The following is a 17,706-nucleotide window of genomic DNA, read 5'->3' on the forward strand; positions in this document are numbered from 1 at the left end:
GCCAGCTGATGACCAATCCATTAGTGCAATGGATGGCTGGAAGCATTTGTCTTTGCCTTTGCAATACCACAGAAGCAATGCATGGTCAATGTACAGCAATGACACACCTGTGTGAACAGCCAGGAGACCCCCCCCCCATGTTATGTTACATAGTTACATAGTTAGTACGGTCGAAAAAAGACATATGTCCATCACGTTCAACCAGGGAATTAAGGGGTAGGGGTGTGGCGCGATATTGGGGAAGGGATGAGATTTTATATTTTTTCATAAGCATTAATCTTATTTTGTCAATTAGGAACATTCAGCACCCATCCGCTATCAAGGCAGCTGCCTATCATGTCATGCCCTACCTGCACAGGTGTGCTGGCTACTCAAATGATCCAATTAAGGAGGCCATTTAGTCAGCAGCAGCAGAAGTCCTGTGCCTGGACGCTCCAACAGGGGCCAGACACAAGCAGAAGCAGAAGCAGCAGAAGCACCACCTTTTGTTTTTTGGCTGCAGCAGCAGCAAGGCCCACAGGGCTGGCTAGCTGGCTAGCCAGCAAGCAGGTAGCAATGAAAGTAGGAATCTTTCTTTTTAACCCTGTAAGGGGGTGGTGCACTGTACCCGAAGATACTGCCATATCGGGTCAATGCATAGGGCGACGGAAGCAAGCTTCGAAATCGGCCCCCGTTCTCAAAAATCCATTTAATATATGGTCCCCAGATAGGGGACGTATCAGATATTAAACTGATAAGAACAGATACTACACTTGATCTTAGCCAAAAGGCCGAGAAGCGATAACCGTGAAAGGGGCGGGCCCAACAAGGTCCCCTTCATGGGCACTATCACTGCTTGCTGTCAGGGAGGCTGCCAGACAATTTTCCATGCACACTCTGGGCTGGGGGGCAGTCAACCACCAGTACACACAGCAGAACCTAAACCCATACCATTATTGCTAAGCAGCAAGACAGGGGCCCATTGCACTCCCACGGGGCCTTTTTAAATGCAATCCATAACCCGGATTTGCCAGGAACCCTTCTTACTCCTCCTACTTGCATGTGACACTGGGCTTAGGATCTGCATAGGAAACACACACACAAGCACACACCTACCTTTGTTGCCTGCAGATGCCTCCTTGGCTGTCCCCAAACGGTATCAAACCAACACCCACGGGAAGCTGTAAGCATAGAGGACATGCCTGCACCCCATTGGACTTACCTGTGTGGGTTAAATCCGGGTTATTTGACAACCTATGGCGGTGATGGTTCTGCTCAGGCAGAGCAGTGCTGATGCTCCTCATAAAGCTGTCGCTGCTGTGAAGGTTCTAGGTGACATCACAAATCCCTTTGGTTACATACACAACAAAGCTGGGTTGTTGTTGTTTACACTCTGCAAGGCCTGTGGAAGTGAGTGACATCATAGCACTGTAGTTCTGAGGGTTCAAGATGGATGCAACAATCTCCTGTTGCTTCTATGAAGGCCGTAATAGACGACATCACCAAACAGCTCCATAGTCACATACACAGCAAAGGAGAGATGTTGTTTACACCTAGTGATGTCAGTGGTATTGAGTGACATCACAGCACAGTGCTAAGGCTCCTGGGCCTGGACACAGCAGCGGCTGCAATATCTCAACGGAGAATACGTTTATATCTATGTGTGTGTGTGCGCATATATATATATATATATATATATATATATATATATATATATATATATATATATATTTCTCCGCCGAAATCACTTTTAAACCCATTTCCACCTTTTTTTCCCTTCTCTTCCTCTTACTTTTTTTTCACGTTTTTTTACGTTTTTCTCCTTTTCGCCTCTTTTCTGGGCGTATTATTCTTCTTTTTCTTCTTTTTTTTCGTCTAATGCATACCCCATCAGTGCAGCAATGCTTATTCAATACCGCCAGCAGATGGAGACACTGGGGGATAATTTTCTAAGGATTTATACTGATTTTTCCTGTCTGAATTTGTCGCACAGAAAGTTGCAGGCCAAATATGTGTGACATTTCTGCGACTTTAGCTTCTAGAGCATTTTTACAACATTATACATAGGTGCTGAATACATAAAAAGCGACTGTTCAGCGACAGACAAGTCGCATCGGCTGAAAGTAGGCCAGAATGTCAGTCCATGTTGGAGCAGGTTTAGATACAGTCTAAAGCATAGATCTCAAAGTCTGTGCACAGAATTTAGCAAGGGCCTCGCACCTTCTGATGCATCAGGTAGGTGCACAATAGCATAGCCTAACCCTCTGTACTTTGGTCTATATTGATGCGGGACATAGACAGCCAGCTGATGACCAATCCATTAGTGCAATGGATGGCTGGAAGCATTTGTCTTTGCCTTTGCAATACCACAGAAGCAATGCATGGTCAATGTACAGCAATGACACACCTGTGTGAACAGCCAGGAGACCCCCCCCCCCCATGTTATGTTACATAGTTACATAGTTAGTACGGTCGAAAAAAGACATATGTCCATCACGTTCAACCAGGGAATTAAGGGGTAGGGGTGTGGCGCGATATTGGGGAAGGGATGAGATTTTATATTTCTTCATAAGCATTAATCTTATTTTGTCAATTAGGAACATTCAGCACCCACCCGCTATCAAGGCAGCTGCCTATCATGTCATGCCCTACCTGCACAGGTGTGCTGGCTACTCAAATGATCCAATTAAGGAGGCCATTTAGTCAGCAGCAGCAGAAGTCCTGTGCCTGGACGCTCCAACAGGGGCCAGACACAAGCAGAAGCAGAAGCAGCAGAAGCAGCAGCAGCACCACCTTTTGTTTTTTGGCTGCAGCAGCAGCAAGGCCCACAGGGCTGGCTAGCTGGCTAGCCAGCAAGCAGGTAGCAATGAAAGTAGGAATCTTTCTTTTTAACCCTGTAAGGGGGTGGTGCACTGTACCCGAAGATACTGCCATATCGGGTCAATGCATAGGGCGACGGAAGCAAGCTTCGAAATCGGCCCCCGTTCTCAAAAATCCATTTAATATATGGTCCCCAGATAGGGGACGTATCAGATATTAAACTGATAAGAACAGATACTACACTTGATCTTAGCCAAAAGGCCGAGAAGCGATAACCGTGAAAGGGGCGGGCCCAACAAGGTCCCCTTCATGGGCACTATCACTGCTTGCTGTCAGGGAGGCTGCCAGACAATTTTCCATGCACACTCTGGGCTGGGGGGCAGTCAACCACCAGTACACACAGCAGAACCTAAACCCATACCATTATTGCTAAGCAGCAAGACAGGGGCCCATTGCACTCCCACGGGGCCTTTTTAAATGCAATCCATAACCCGGATTTGCCAGGAACCCTTCTTACTCCTCCTACTTGCATGTGACACTGGGCTTAGGATCTGCATAGGAAACACACACACAAGCACACACCTACCTTTGTTGCCTGCAGATGCCTCCTTGGCTGTCCCCAAACGGTATCAAACCAACACCCACGGGAAGCTGTAAGCATAGAGGACATGCCTGCACCCCATTGGACTTACCTGTGTGGGTTAAATCCGGGTTATTTGACAACCTATGGCGGTGATGGTTCTGCTCAGGCAGAGCAGTGCTGATGCTCCTCATAAAGCTGTCGCTGCTGTGAAGGTTCTAGGTGACATCACAAATCCCTTTGGTTACATACACAACAAAGCTGGGTTGTTGTTGTTTACACTCTGCAAGGCCTGTGGAAGTGAGTGACATCATAGCACTGTAGTTCTGAGGGTTCAAGATGGATGCAACAATCTCCTGTTGCTTCTATGAAGGCCGTAATAGACGACATCACCAAACAGCTCCATAGTCACATACACAGCAAAGGAGAGATGTTGTTTACACCTAGTGATGTCAGTGGTATTGAGTGACATCACAGCACAGTGCTAAGGCTCCTGGGCCTGGACACAGCAGCGGCTGCAATATCTCAACGGAGAATACGTTTATATCTATGTGTGTGTGTGCGCATATATATATATATATATATATATATATATATATATATATATATTTCTCCGCCAAAATCACTTTTAAACCCATTTCCACCTTTTTTTCCCTTCTCTTCCTCTTACTTTTTTTTCACGTTTTTTTACGTTTTTCTCCTTTTCGCCTCTTTTCTGGGCGTATTATTCTTCTTTTTCTTCTTTTTTTTCGTCTAATGCATACCCCATCAGTGCAGCAATGCTTATTCAATACCGCCAGCAGATGGAGACACTGGGGGATAATTTTCTAAGGATTTATACTGATTTTTCCTGTCTGAATTTGTCGCACAGAAAGTTGCAGGCCAAATATGTGTGACATTTCTGCGACTTTAGCTTCTAGAGCATTTTTACAACATTATACATAGGTGCTGAATACATAAAAAGCGACTGTTCAGCGACAGACAAGTCGCATCGGCTGAAAGTAGGCCAGAATGTCAGTCCATGTTGGAGCAGGTTTAGATACAGTCTAAAGCATAGATCTCAAAGTCTGTGCACAGAATTTAGCAAGGGCCTCGCACCTTCTGATGCATCAGGTAGGTGCACAATAGCATAGCCTAACCCTCTGTACTTTGGTCTATATTGATGCGGGACATAGACAGCCAGCTGATGACCAATCCATTAGTGCAATGGATGGCTGGAAGCATTTGTCTTTGCCTTTGCAATACCACAGAAGCAATGCATGGTCAATGTACAGCAATGACACACCTGTGTGAACAGCCAGGAGACCCCCCCCCCCCCATGTTATGTTACATAGTTACATAGTTAGTACGGTCGAAAAAAGACATATGTCCATCACGTTCAACCAGGGAATTAAGGGGTAGGGGTGTGGCGCGATATTGGGGAAGGGATGAGATTTTATATTTCTTCATAAGCATTAATCTTATTTTGTCAATTAGGAACATTCAGCACCCACCCGCTATCAAGGCAGCTGCCTATCATGTCATGCCCTACCTGCACAGGTGTGCTGGCTACTCAAATGATCCAATTAAGGAGGCCATTTAGTCAGCAGCAGCAGAAGTCCTGTGCCTGGACGCTCCAACAGGGGCCAGACACAAGCAGAAGCAGAAGCAGCAGAAGCAGCAGCAGCACCACCTTTTGTTTTTTGGCTGCAGCAGCAGCAAGGCCCACAGGGCTGGCTAGCTGGCTAGCCAGCAAGCAGGTAGCAATGAAAGTAGGAATCTTTCTTTTTAACCCTGTAAGGGGGTGGTGCACTGTACCCGAAGATACTGCCATATCGGGTCAATGCATAGGGCGACGGAAGCAAGCTTCGAAATCGGCCCCCGTTCTCAAAAATCCATTTAATATATGGTCCCCAGATAGGGGACGTATCAGATATTAAACTGATAAGAACAGATACTACACTTGATCTTAGCCAAAAGGCCGAGAAGCGATAACCGTGAAAGGGGCGGGCCCAACAAGGTCCCCTTCATGGGCACTATCACTGCTTGCTGTCAGGGAGGCTGCCAGACAATTTTCCATGCACACTCTGGGCTGGGGGGCAGTCAACCACCAGTACACACAGCAGAACCTAAACCCATACCATTATTGCTAAGCAGCAAGACAGGGGCCCATTGCACTCCCACGGGGCCTTTTTAAATGCAATCCATAACCCGGATTTGCCAGGAACCCTTCTTACTCCTCCTACTTGCATGTGACACTGGGCTTAGGATCTGCATAGGAAACACACACACAAGCACACACCTACCTTTGTTGCCTGCAGATGCCTCCTTGGCTGTCCCCAAACGGTATCAAACCAACACCCACGGGAAGCTGTAAGCATAGAGGACATGCCTGCACCCCATTGGACTTACCTGTGTGGGTTAAATCCGGGTTATTTGACAACCTATGGCGGTGATGGTTCTGCTCAGGCAGAGCAGTGCTGATGCTCCTCATAAAGCTGTCGCTGCTGTGAAGGTTCTAGGTGACATCACAAATCCCTTTGGTTACATACACAACAAAGCTGGGTTGTTGTTGTTTACACTCTGCAAGGCCTGTGGAAGTGAGTGACATCATAGCACTGTAGTTCTGAGGGTTCAAGATGGATGCAACAATCTCCTGTTGCTTCTATGAAGGCCGTAATAGACGACATCACCAAACAGCTCCATAGTCACATACACAGCAAAGGAGAGATGTTGTTTACACCTAGTGATGTCAGTGGTATTGAGTGACATCACAGCACAGTGCTAAGGCTCCTGGGCCTGGACACAGCAGCGGCTGCAATATCTCAACGGAGAATACGTTTATATCTATGTGTGTGTGTGCGCATATATATATATATATATATATATATATATATATATATATATTTCTCCGCCGAAATCACTTTTAAACCCATTTCCACCTTTTTTTCCCTTCTCTTCCTCTTACTTTTTTTTCACGTTTTTTTACGTTTTTCTCCTTTTCGCCTCTTTTCTGGGCGTATTATTCTTCTTTTTCTTCTTTTTTTTCGTCTAATGCATACCCCATCAGTGCAGCAATGCTTATTCAATACCGCCAGCAGATGGAGACACTGGGGGATAATTTTCTAAGGATTTATACTGATTTTTCCTGTCTGAATTTGTCGCACAGAAAGTTGCAGGCCAAATATGTGTGACATTTCTGCGACTTTAGCTTCTAGAGCATTTTTACAACATTATACATAGGTGCTGAATACATAAAAAGCGACTGTTCAGCGACAGACAAGTCGCATCGGCTGAAAGTAGGCCAGAATGTCAGTCCATGTTGGAGCAGGTTTAGATACAGTCTAAAGCATAGATCTCAAAGTCTGTGCACAGAATTTAGCAAGGGCCTCGCACCTTCTGATGCATCAGGTAGGTGCACAATAGCATAGCCTAACCCTCTGTACTTTGGTCTATATTGATGCGGGACATAGACAGCCAGCTGATGACCAATCCATTAGTGCAATGGATGGCTGGAAGCATTTGTCTTTGCCTTTGCAATACCACAGAAGCAATGCATGGTCAATGTACAGCAATGACACACCTGTGTGAACAGCCAGGAGACCCCCCCCCCCATGTTATGTTACATAGTTACATAGTTAGTACGGTCGAAAAAAGACATATGTCCATCACGTTCAACCAGGGAATTAAGGGGTAGGGGTGTGGCGCGATATTGGGGAAGGGATGAGATTTTATATTTCTTCATAAGCATTAATCTTATTTTGTCAATTAGGAACATTCAGCACCCACCCGCTATCAAGGCAGCTGCCTATCATGTCATGCCCTACCTGCACAGGTGTGCTGGCTACTCAAATGATCCAATTAAGGAGGCCATTTAGTCAGCAGCAGCAGAAGTCCTGTGCCTGGACGCTTCAACAGGGGCCAGACACAAGCAGAAGCAGAAGCAGCAGAAGCAGCAGCAGCACCACCTTTTGTTTTTTGGCTGCAGCAGCAGCAAGGCCCACAGGGCTGGCTAGCTGGCTAGCCAGCAAGCAGGTAGCAATGAAAGTAGGAATCTTTCTTTTTAACCCTGTAAGGGGGTGGTGCACTGTACCCGAAGATACTGCCATATCGGGTCAATGCATAGGGCGACGGAAGCAAGCTTCGAAATCGGCCCCCGTTCTCAAAAATCCATTTAATATATGGTCCCCAGATAGGGGACGTATCAGATATTAAACTGATAAGAACAGATTTTTAAAGCCGAGGAACGTGCTTTCGATTCACCCAAAGTGCAAGAAAAAGTGCAAACGTGTTACACTAAAAAAAACGTGCACAAAGGATGCGGTCTATCGCAAGCCCTTCTCCGATAGGAGAGAGGCCCCCCAACAAACCTTACCCTTCACCTCCGGACCAAAAGGTACCTGCGAGGTTCCAGGTTCGATGTCCCTTTTCGCCGAAGCTACTAGGGGACCACAAATGCTCCCGGCATCCCCCTTGGCGTTGGCCAAGGTATCTGCCCGCAGAGCCGATTACGGTAGGTACCCTGCCAAAGCAGGAGTACCCGGGGTGTTTGCAGGGAGGTGCGGAACCTAATGGCCACACACACCTCCCCTAGACCGCCAGGAGGGACACCCAGAAGGGCTACCGCATCCTGACAAATCCTGTGAACACACAACACGCAAAAAGTGACACAGTGAGACAAAAAAGAAATAAATAAGTGAATGTGTGCAGATATACTGCCCGGACATCCGGCCGGATCTATAAAAATTTCTCTGATCCTAGCCAGAAGGCCGGGAATCAAGAGGTGAGTGCCACAAGGTGAAGAGATTATGGTGCCCGTGCTTCAACTCAGTGAGCCTATTCTCCCAGTGAGTTTCGGCACCTCGGGGTCACCACTCCCCGAGGCACAAAAGTACCTCGGCTCTAGACCCTCTCAGCCTCATGGCGAGACCCGGAGGGAACAGGTCACATCGGGGCAGCCGTCGAGCTGATTCCTCAGAACCAGCCCCGGAAAGCCCTGGTACACCTGCATCCTCCATGCAGCACCCATCCCCACCAGCATGAAAACTGATAAGAACAGATACTACACTTGATCTTAGCCAAAAGGCCGAGAAGCGATAACCGTGAAAGGGGCGGGCCCAACAAGGTCCCCTTCATGGGCACTATCACTGCTTGCTGTCAGGGAGGCTGCCAGACAATTTTCCATGCACACTCTGGGCTGGGGGGCAGTCAACCACCAGTACACACAGCAGAACCTAAACCCATACCATTATTGCTAAGCAGCAAGACAGGGGCCCATTGCACTCCCACGGGGCCTTTTTAAATGCAATCCATAACCCGGATTTGCCAGGAACCCTTCTTACTCCTCCTACTTGCATGTGACACTGGGCTTAGGATCTGCATAGGAAACACACACACAAGCACACACCTACCTTTGTTGCCTGCAGATGCCTCCTTGGCTGTCCCCAAACGGTATCAAACCAACACCCACGGGAAGCTGTAAGCATAGAGGACATGCCTGCACCCCATTGGACTTACCTGTGTGGGTTAAATCCGGGTTATTTGACAACCTATGGCGGTGATGGTTCTGCTCAGGCAGAGCAGTGCTGATGCTCCTCATAAAGCTGTCGCTGCTGTGAAGGTTCTAGGTGACATCACAAATCCCTTTGGTTACATACACAACAAAGCTGGGTTGTTGTTGTTTACACTCTGCAAGGCCTGTGGAAGTGAGTGACATCATAGCACTGTAGTTCTGAGGGTTCAAGATGGATGCAACAATCTCCTGTTGCTTCTATGAAGGCCGTAATAGACGACATCACCAAACAGCTCCATAGTCACATACACAGCAAAGGAGAGATGTTGTTTACACCTAGTGATGTCAGTGGTATTGAGTGACATCACAGCACAGTGCTAAGGCTCCTGGGCCTGGACACAGCAGCGGCTGCAATATCTCAACGGAGAATACGTTTATATCTATGTGTGTGTGTGCGCATATATATATATATATATATATATATATATATATATATATATATATATTTCTCCGCCGAAATCACTTTTAAACCCATTTCCACCTTTTTTTCCCTTCTCTTCCTCTTACTTTTTTTTCACGTTTTTTTACGTTTTTCTCCTTTTCGCCTCTTTTCTGGGCGTATTATTCTTCTTTTTCTTCTTTTTTTTCGTCTAATGCATACCCCATCAGTGCAGCAATGCTTATTCAATACCGCCAGCAGATGGAGACACTGGGGGATAATTTTCTAAGGATTTATACTGATTTTTCCTGTCTGAATTTGTCGCACAGAAAGTTGCAGGCCAAATATGTGTGACATTTCTGCGACTTTAGCTTCTAGAGCATTTTTACAACATTATACATAGGTGCTGAATACATAAAAAGCGACTGTTCAGCGACAGACAAGTCGCATCGGCTGAAAGTAGGCCAGAATGTCAGTCCATGTTGGAGCAGGTTTAGATACAGTCTAAAGCATAGATCTCAAAGTCTGTGCACAGAATTTAGCAAGGGCCTCGCACCTTCTGATGCATCAGGTAGGTGCACAATAGCATAGCCTAACCCTCTGTACTTTGGTCTATATTGATGCGGGACATAGACAGCCAGCTGATGACCAATCCATTAGTGCAATGGATGGCTGGAAGCATTTGTCTTTGCCTTTGCAATACCACAGAAGCAATGCATGGTCAATGTACAGCAATGACACACCTGTGTGAACAGCCAGGAGACCCCCCCCCCCCCCCCCCCCCATGTTATGTTACATAGTTACATAGTTAGTACGGTCGAAAAAAGACATATGTCCATCACGTTCAACCAGGGAATTAAGGGGTAGGGGTGTGGCGCGATATTGGGGAAGGGATGAGATTTTATATTTCTTCATAAGCATTAATCTTATTTTGTCAATTAGGAACATTCAGCACCCACCCGCTATCAAGGCAGCTGCCTATCATGTCATGCCCTACCTGCACAGGTGTGCTGGCTACTCAAATGATCCAATTAAGGAGGCCATTTAGTCAGCAGCAGCAGAAGTCCTGTGCCTGGACGCTCCAACAGGGGCCAGACACAAGCAGAAGCAGAAGCAGCAGAAGCAGCAGCAGCACCACCTTTTGTTTTTTGGCTGCAGCAGCAGCAAGGCCCACAGGGCTGGCTAGCTGGCTAGCCAGCAAGCAGGTAGCAATGAAAGTAGGAATCTTTCTTTTTAACCCTGTAAGGGGGTGGTGCACTGTACCCGAAGATACTGCCATATCGGGTCAATGCATAGGGCGACGGAAGCAAGCTTCGAAATCGGCCCCCGTTCTCAAAAATCCATTTAATATATGGTCCCCAGATAGGGGACGTATCAGATATTAAACTGATAAGAACAGATACTACACTTGATCTTAGCCAAAAGGCCGAGAAGCGATAACCGTGAAAGGGGCGGGCCCAACAAGGTCCCCTTCATGGGCACTATCACTGCTTGCTGTCAGGGAGGCTGCCAGACAATTTTCCATGCACACTCTGGGCTGGGGGGCAGTCAACCACCAGTACACACAGCAGAACCTAAACCCATACCATTATTGCTAAGCAGCAAGACAGGGGCCCATTGCACTCCCACGGGGCCTTTTTAAATGCAATCCATAACCCGGATTTGCCAGGAACCCTTCTTACTCCTCCTACTTGCATGTGACACTGGGCTTAGGATCTGCATAGGAAACACACACACAAGCACACACCTACCTTTGTTGCCTGCAGATGCCTCCTTGGCTGTCCCCAAACGGTATCAAACCAACACCCACGGGAAGCTGTAAGCATAGAGGACATGCCTGCACCCCATTGGACTTACCTGTGTGGGTTAAATCCGGGTTATTTGACAACCTATGGCGGTGATGGTTCTGCTCAGGCAGAGCAGTGCTGATGCTCCTCATAAAGCTGTCGCTGCTGTGAAGGTTCTAGGTGACATCACAAATCCCTATGGTTACATACACAACAAAGCTGGGTTGTTGTTGTTTACACTCTGCAAGGCCTGTGGAAGTGAGTGACATCATAGCACTGTAGTTCTGAGGGTTCTAGATGGATGCAACAATCTCCTGTTGCTTCTATGAAGGCCATAATAGACGACATCACCAAACAGCTCCATAGTCACATACACAGCAAAGGAGAGATGTTGTTTACACCTAGTGATGTCAGTGGTATTGAGTGACATCACAGCACAGTGCTAAGGCTCCTGGGCCTGGACACAGCAGCGGCTGCAATATCTCAACGGAGAATACGTTTATATCTATGTGTGTGTGTGCGCATATATATATATATATATATATATATATATATATTTCTCCGCCGAAATCACTTTTAAACCCATTTCCACCTTTTTTTCCCTTCTCTTCCTCTTACTTTTTTTTCACGTTTTTTTACGTTTTTCTCCTTTTCGCCTCTTTTCTGGGCGTATTATTCTTCTTTTTCTTCTTTTTTTTCGTCTAATGCATACCCCATCAGTGCAGCAATGCTTATTCAATACCGCCAGCAGATGGAGACACTGGGGGATAATTTTCTAAGGATTTATACTGATTTTTCCTGTCTGAATTTGTCGCACAGAAAGTTGCAGGCCAAATATGTGTGACATTTCTGCGACTTTAGCTTCTAGAGCATTTTTACAACATTATACATAGGTGCTGAATACATAAAAAGCGACTGTTCAGCGACAGACAAGTCGCATCGGCTGAAAGTAGGCCAGAATGTCAGTCCATGTTGGAGCAGGTTTAGATACAGTCTAAAGCATAGATCTCAAAGTCTGTGCACAGAATTTAGCAAGGGCCTCGCACCTTCTGATGCATCAGGTAGGTGCACAATAGCATAGCCTAACCCTCTGTACTTTGGTCTATATTGATGCGGGACATAGACAGCCAGCTGATGACCAATCCATTAGTGCAATGGATGGCTGGAAGCATTTGTCTTTGCCTTTGCAATACCACAGAAGCAATGCATGGTCAATGTACAGCAATGACACACCTGTGTGAACAGCCAGGAGACCCCCCCCATGTTATGTTACATAGTTACATAGTTAGTACGGTCGAAAAAAGACATATGTCCATCACGTTCAACCAGGGAATTAAGGGGTAGGGGTGTGGCGCGATATTGGGGAAGGGATGAGATTTTATATTTCTTCATAAGCATTAATCTTATTTTGTCAATTAGGAACATTCAGCACCCACCCGCTATCAAGGCAGCTGCCTATCATGTCATGCCCTACCTGCACAGGTGTGCTGGCTACTCAAATGATCCAATTAAGGAGGCCATTTAGTCAGCAGCAGCAGAAGTCCTGTGCCTGGACGCTCCAACAGGGGCCAGACACAAGCAGAAGCAGAAGCAGCAGAAGCAGCAGCAGCACCACCTTTTGTTTTTTGGCTGCAGCAGCAGCAAGGCCCACAGGGCTGGCTAGCTGGCTAGCCAGCAAGCAGGTAGCAATGAAAGTAGGAATCTTTCTTTTTAACCCTGTAAGGGGGTGGTGCACTGTACCCGAAGATACTGCCATATCGGGTCAATGCATAGGGCGACGGAAGCAAGCTTCGAAATCGGCCCCCGTTCTCAAAAATCCATTTAATATATGGTCCCCAGATAGGGGACGTATCAGATATTAAACTGATAAGAACAGATACTACACTTGATCTTAGCCAAAAGGCCGAGAAGCGATAACCGTGAAAGGGGCGGGCCCAACAAGGTCCCCTTCATGGGCACTATCACTGCTTGCTGTCAGGGAGGCTGCCAGACAATTTTCCATGCACACTCTGGGCTGGGGGGCAGTCAACCACCAGTACACACAGCAGAACCTAAACCCATACCATTATTGCTAAGCAGCAAGACAGGGGCCCATTGCACTCCCACGGGGCCTTTTTAAATGCAATCCATAACCCGGATTTGCCAGGAACCCTTCTTACTCCTCCTACTTGCATGTGACACTGGGCTTAGGATCTGCATAGGAAACACACACACAAGCACACACCTACCTTTGTTGCCTGCAGATGCCTCCTTGGCTGTCCCCAAACGGTATCAAACCAACACCCACGGGAAGCTGTAAGCATAGAGGACATGCCTGCACCCCATTGGACTTACCTGTGTGGGTTAAATCCGGGTTATTTGACAACCTATGGCGGTGATGGTTCTGCTCAGGCAGAGCAGTGCTGATGCTCCTCATAAAGCTGTCGCTGCTGTGAAGGTTCTAGGTGACATCACAAATCCCTTTGGTTACATACACAACAAAGCTGGGTTGTTGTTGTTTACACTCTGCAAGGCCTGTGGAAGTGAGTGACATCATAGCACTGTAGTTCTGAGGGTTCAAGATGGATGCAACAATCTCCTGTTGCTTCTATGAAGGCCGTAATAGACGACATCACCAAACAGCTCCATAGTCACATACACAGCAAAGGAGAGATGTTGTTTACACCTAGTGATGTCAGTGGTATTGAGTGACATCACAGCACAGTGCTAAGGCTCCTGGGCCTGGACACAGCAGCGGCTGCAATATCTCAACGGAGAATACGTTTATATCTATGTGTGTGTGTGCGCATATATATATATATATATATATATATATATATATATATATATATATATTTCTCCGCCGAAATCACTTTTAAACCCATTTCCACCTTTTTTTCCCTTCTCTTCCTCTTACTTTTTTTTCACGTTTTTTTACGTTTTTCTCCTTTTCGCCTCTTTTCTGGGCGTATTATTCTTCTTTTTCTTCTTTTTTTTCGTCTAATGCATACCCCATCAGTGCAGCAATGCTTATTCAATACCGCCAGCAGATGGAGACACTGGGGGATAATTTTCTAAGGATTTATACTGATTTTTCCTGTCTGAATTTGTCGCACAGAAAGTTGCAGGCCAAATATGTGTGACATTTCTGCGACTTTAGCTTCTAGAGCATTTTTACAACATTATACATAGGTGCTGAATACATAAAAAGCGACTGTTCAGCGACAGACAAGTCGCATCGGCTGAAAGTAGGCCAGAATGTCAGTCCATGTTGGAGCAGGTTTAGATACAGTCTAAAGCATAGATCTCAAAGTCTGTGCACAGAATTTAGCAAGGGCCTCGCACCTTCTGATGCATCAGGTAGGTGCACAATAGCATAGCCTAACCCTCTGTACTTTGGTCTATATTGATGCGGGACATAGACAGCCAGCTGATGACCAATCCATTAGTGCAATGGATGGCTGGAAGCATTTGTCTTTGCCTTTGCAATACCACAGAAGCAATGCATGGTCAATGTACAGCAATGACACACCTGTGTGAACAGCCAGGAGACCCCCCCCCCCCCATGTTATGTTACATAGTTACATAGTTAGTACGGTCGAAAAAAGACATATGTCCATCACGTTCAACCAGGGAATTAAGGGGTAGGGGTGTGGCGCGATATTGGGGAAGGGATGAGATTTTATATTTCTTCATAAGCATTAATCTTATTTTGTCAATTAGGAACATTCAGCACCCACCCGCTATCAAGGCAGCTGCCTATCATGTCATGCCCTACCTGCACAGGTGTGCTGGCTACTCAAATGATCCAATTAAGGAGGCCATTTAGTCAGCAGCAGCAGAAGTCCTGTGCCTGGACGCTCCAACAGGGGCCAGACACAAGCAGAAGCAGAAGCAGCAGAAGCAGCAGCAGCACCACCTTTTGTTTTTTGGCTGCAGCAGCAGCAAGGCCCACAGGGCTGGCTAGCTGGCTAGCCAGCAAGCAGGTAGCAATGAAAGTAGGAATCTTTCTTTTTAACCCTGTAAGGGGGTGGTGCACTGTACCCGAAGATACTGCCATATCGGGTCAATGCATAGGGCGACGGAAGCAAGCTTCGAAATCGGCCCCCGTTCTCAAAAATCCATTTAATATATGGTCCCCAGATAGGGGACGTATCAGATATTAAACTGATAAGAACAGATACTACACTTGATCTTAGCCAAAAGGCCGAGAAGCGATAACCGTGAAAGGGGCGGGCCCAACAAGGTCCCCTTCATGGGCACTATCACTGCTTGCTGTCAGGGAGGCTGCCAGACAATTTTCCATGCACACTCTGGGCTGGGGGGCAGTCAACCACCAGTACACACAGCAGAACCTAAACCCATACCATTATTGCTAAGCAGCAAGACAGGGGCCCATTGCACTCCCACGGGGCCTTTTTAAATGCAATCCATAACCCGGATTTGCCAGGAACCCTTCTTACTCCTCCTACTTGCATGTGACACTGGGCTTAGGATCTGCATAGGAAACACACACACAAGCACACACCTACCTTTGTTGCCTGCAGATGCCTCCTTGGCTGTCCCCAAACGGTATCAAACCAACACCCACGGGAAGCTGTAAGCATAGAGGACATGCCTGCACCCCATTGGACTTACCTGTGTGGGTTAAATCCGGGTTATTTGACAACCTATGGCGGTGATGGTTCTGCTCAGGCAGAGCAGTGCTGATGCTCCTCATAAAGCTGTCGCTGCTGTGAAGGTTCTAGGTGACATCACAAATCCCTTTGGTTACATACACAACAAAGCTGGGTTGTTGTTGTTTACACTCTGCAAGGCCTGTGGAAGTGAGTGACATCATAGCACTGTAGTTCTGAGGGTTCAAGATGGATGCAACAATCTCCTGTTGCTTCTATGAAGGCCGTAATAGACGACATCACCAAACAGCTCCATAGTCACATACACAGCAAAGGAGAGATGTTGTTTACACCTAGTGATGTCAGTGGTATTGAGTGACATCACAGCACAGTGCTAAGGCTCCTGGGCCTGGACACAGCAGCGGCTGCAATATCTCAACGGAGAATACGTTTATATCTATGTGTGTGTGTGCGCATATATATATATATATATATATATATATATATATATATATATATATATATTTCTCCGCCGAAATCACTTTTAAACCCATTTCCACCTTTTTTTCCCTTCTCTTCCTCTTACTTTTTTTTCACGTTTTTTTACGTTTTTCTCCTTTTCGCCTCTTTTCTGGGCGTATTATTCTTCTTTTTCTTCTTTTTTTTCGTCTAATGCATACCCCATCAGTGCAGCAATGCTTATTCAATACCGCCAGCAGATGGAGACACTGGGGGATAATTTTCTAAGGATTTATACTGATTTTTCCTGTCTGAATTTGTCGCACAGAAAGTTGCAGGCCAAATATGTGTGACATTTCTGCGACTTTAGCTTCTAGAGCATTTTTACAACATTATACATAGGTGCTGAATACATAAAAAGCGACTGTTCAGCGACAGACAAGTCGCATCGGCTGAAAGTAGGCCAGAATGTCAGTCCATGTTGGAGCAGGTTTAGATACAGTCTAAAGCATAGATCTCAAAGTCTGTGCACAGAATTTAGCAAGGGCCTCGCACCTTCTGATGCATCAGGTAGGTGCACAATAGCATAGCCTAACCCTCTGTACTTTGGTCTATATTGATGCGGGACATAGACAGCCAGCTGATGACCAATCCATTAGTGCAATGGATGGCTGGAAGCATTTGTCTTTGCCTTTGCAATACCACAGAAGCAATGCATGGTCAATGTACAGCAATGACACACCTGTGTGAACAGCCAGGAGACCCCCCCCCCATGTTATGTTACATAGTTACATAGTTAGTACGGTCGAAAAAAGACATATGTCCATCACGTTCAACCAGGGAATTAAGGGGTAGGGGTGTGGCGCGATATTGGGGAAGGGATGAGATTTTATATTTCTTCATAAGCATTAATCTTATTTTGTCAATTAGGAACATTCAGCACCCACCCGCTATCAAGGCAGCTGCCTATCATGTCATGCCCTACCTGCACAGGTGTGCTGGCTACTCAAATGATCCAATTAAGGAGGCCATTTAGTCAGCAGCAGCAGAAGTCCTGTGCCTGGACGCTTCAACAGGGGCCAGACACAAGCAGAAGCAGAAGCAGCAGAAGCAGCAGCAGCACCACCTTTTGTTTTTTGGCTGCAGCAGCAGCAAGGCCCACAGGGCTGGCTAGCTGGCTAGCCAGCAAGCAGGTAGCAATGAAAGTAGGAATCTTTCTTTTTAACCCTGTAAGGGGGTGGTGCACTGTACCCGAAGATACTGCCATATCGGGTCAATGCATAGGGCGACGGAAGCAAGCTTCGAAATCGGCCCCCGTTCTCAAAAATCCATTTAATATATGGTCCCCAGATAGGGGACGTATCAGATATTAAACTGATAAGAACAGATACTACACTTGATCTTAGCCAAAAGGCCGAGAAGCGATAACCGTGAAAGGGGCGGGCCCAACAAGGTCCCCTTCATGGGCACTATCACTGCTTGCTGTCAGGGAGGCTGCCAGACAATTTTCCATGCACACTCTGGGCTGGGGGGCAGTCAACCACCAGTACACACAG

The 17,706-nt window shown here is 46.6% G+C and overlaps 7 non-coding genes and 2 pseudogenes across 7 annotated transcripts; all 9 read right to left on the reverse strand.

Annotated features, from left to right (window-relative positions):
* Positions 1–591: 591 nt before the first annotated feature.
* Positions 592–782, reverse strand: LOC130333483 (U2 spliceosomal RNA). Its single transcript, XR_008875659.1, has one exon. It is a non-coding gene; the product is annotated as a U2 spliceosomal RNA (small nuclear RNA).
* Positions 783–2,881: 2,099 nt separating this feature from the next.
* Positions 2,882–3,072, reverse strand: LOC130333485 (U2 spliceosomal RNA). The gene has a single exon (XR_008875661.1). It is a non-coding gene; the product is annotated as a U2 spliceosomal RNA (small nuclear RNA).
* A 2,088-nt stretch (positions 3,073–5,160) lies between these two features.
* On the reverse strand, positions 5,161–5,351 carry LOC130333486 (U2 spliceosomal RNA). The gene has a single exon (XR_008875662.1). It is a non-coding gene; the product is annotated as a U2 spliceosomal RNA (small nuclear RNA).
* Positions 5,352–7,435: 2,084 nt separating this feature from the next.
* LOC130333554 (U2 spliceosomal RNA) lies at positions 7,436–7,606 on the reverse strand (annotated as a pseudogene).
* A 690-nt stretch (positions 7,607–8,296) lies between these two features.
* Positions 8,297–8,456, reverse strand: LOC130333559 (U2 spliceosomal RNA; annotated as a pseudogene).
* Positions 8,457–10,556: 2,100 nt separating this feature from the next.
* LOC130333487 (U2 spliceosomal RNA) lies at positions 10,557–10,747 on the reverse strand. Its single transcript, XR_008875663.1, has one exon. It is a non-coding gene; the product is annotated as a U2 spliceosomal RNA (small nuclear RNA).
* Positions 10,748–12,820: 2,073 nt separating this feature from the next.
* LOC130333488 (U2 spliceosomal RNA) lies at positions 12,821–13,011 on the reverse strand. The gene has a single exon (XR_008875664.1). It is a non-coding gene; the product is annotated as a U2 spliceosomal RNA (small nuclear RNA).
* A 2,092-nt stretch (positions 13,012–15,103) lies between these two features.
* LOC130333490 (U2 spliceosomal RNA) lies at positions 15,104–15,294 on the reverse strand. Its single transcript, XR_008875665.1, has one exon. It is a non-coding gene; the product is annotated as a U2 spliceosomal RNA (small nuclear RNA).
* Positions 15,295–17,385: 2,091 nt separating this feature from the next.
* On the reverse strand, positions 17,386–17,576 carry LOC130333491 (U2 spliceosomal RNA). The gene has a single exon (XR_008875666.1). It is a non-coding gene; the product is annotated as a U2 spliceosomal RNA (small nuclear RNA).
* Positions 17,577–17,706: the final 130 nt, after the last annotated feature.

The sequence above is a fragment of the Hyla sarda genome, unplaced genomic scaffold (genome assembly GCF_029499605.1).
Source record: "Hyla sarda isolate aHylSar1 unplaced genomic scaffold, aHylSar1.hap1 scaffold_412, whole genome shotgun sequence".
NCBI lineage: Eukaryota > Metazoa > Chordata > Amphibia > Anura > Hylidae > Hyla > Hyla sarda.